This window comes from Amyelois transitella, chromosome 15, assembly GCF_032362555.1.
Source record: "Amyelois transitella isolate CPQ chromosome 15, ilAmyTran1.1, whole genome shotgun sequence".
Classification (NCBI taxonomy): Eukaryota; Metazoa; Arthropoda; class Insecta; order Lepidoptera; family Pyralidae; genus Amyelois; species Amyelois transitella.
The window spans coordinates 1540573-1542091 of NC_083518.1; the positions used below are offsets into that span (position 1 = coordinate 1540573).

The 1519-nt window shown below is 32.9% G+C and overlaps 1 non-coding gene across 1 annotated transcript; it reads right to left on the reverse strand.

Moving 5' to 3' along the window:
• Nucleotides 1–225: 225 nt before the first annotated feature.
• Trnad-guc (transfer RNA aspartic acid (anticodon GUC)) lies at nt 226–297 on the reverse strand. Its single transcript has one exon. It is a non-coding gene; the product is annotated as a tRNA-Asp (tRNA).
• Between the last annotated feature and the right edge of the window lie 1222 nt (nt 298–1519).

Consider the following 1519-nt stretch of genomic DNA (forward strand, 5'->3'; position numbering starts at 1 on the left):
TATAAAAAAAATTGTTACAACTATTATAATTTTCCGATACAACATTTTATAAATAGACTTTTTTATAAAAAACATACTAAATTGAAACAAAAAATTTAAAATCCATAAAATTTTAGATTTACTTTATTACATTCACAACTTTACTTACAATAATATTATTTATTCAAAACTATTAGGAATTACTCTCAAGAAAAATAAAAACAGAAAAAAAATACAAAAAGAGTTCTCTCCGGCGGGGAATCGAACCCCGGTCTCCCGCGTGACAGGCGGGGATACTGACCACTATACTACCGAAGACTTATGTGAATGGGCGAAAATACGTATTATAAAGCGCTGCGATAACACAACGGTGCTGCTTCGTGTTGTCAAGCAGCTACGTCACACGATGACGTCACGATTTATTTTTATCACGAGTTGCTGGCTGATTCGTTTGAACGAGTGCTTACCTTCTTTGTTCTTTTTATCAGTTTGAATTTAGATCTGTTAAATGAATTATGAATTTTAATTTGCAAACTTTACTCGATCATAAAATAAGGGTATTTTTAACCGATTTAAAAAAGGTATATGTATAATGTTTTTTGCTATTTTTACTTAAGTAAGTACTTACTTACAAAAAATATGTTCATACAAACATACATACGTATAGTCACATCTTTATCCCTAAGGGCTAGACAGAGCCCACGATATTTTTTCCTGTATAATGTTTCCAATTAAAGTTATTCAATAAAAAAGGAGTTTCATTTATTTTATAGATACTCAATAAATTATCAAAACTTATATTTTGGATGACTTTCAAAGAGAATTCTTTGAGAAAGTTTACCTTTGACATTGACTCACCCAGAAAAACTACCTCTTTATTATCGAAGATAGTGTACCTATTTTTATACTATAGGTATTATTTATGCTATAACGCTACTAACTTTGACAAAATTTCATATATACATACATACATACAAACATAAATCACACCTCATTCCCGGAGGGGTAGGCAGAGACCACATCTTTCCAATTGCCACGATCCCTGCACACTTCTTTCGCTTCATCCTCATTCATAAATTACATACTTAAGTACAAATGCACTCAAATGATTGTTGCGGACAAGACACGGCCTAATTGTATTTATTTTATTTTATTACACACCTTCATTGAGCAAGCTTGGTTTAGATCATATGTGTACAGTCGCATGCAAAGAAACATGAACACCTACAAACCGACACAATAAGTACCTACCTACAGGTCAAGTTTCTCTGCCGTTGAATGTACGTATTCAAATGCAAAATAAAAACATACACACATATAATTACGTCTATATTTCTTGCAGGGTAGGCAAAGCCAACAGTCTTGAAACGATTTATAAACCATACCAAATTGAGTTTCAATCAGTGCTAGCCCATCGGCCTAAAAGAAGAACGCCAAGTTTATAAGCGTACCCCTTAGTCGTCTTTTACGACATCCATGGTGAAGTGATATAAAGGTCCAATTCCTTTTTTTATATTGGTGCCGAGAACCACACGGCAAT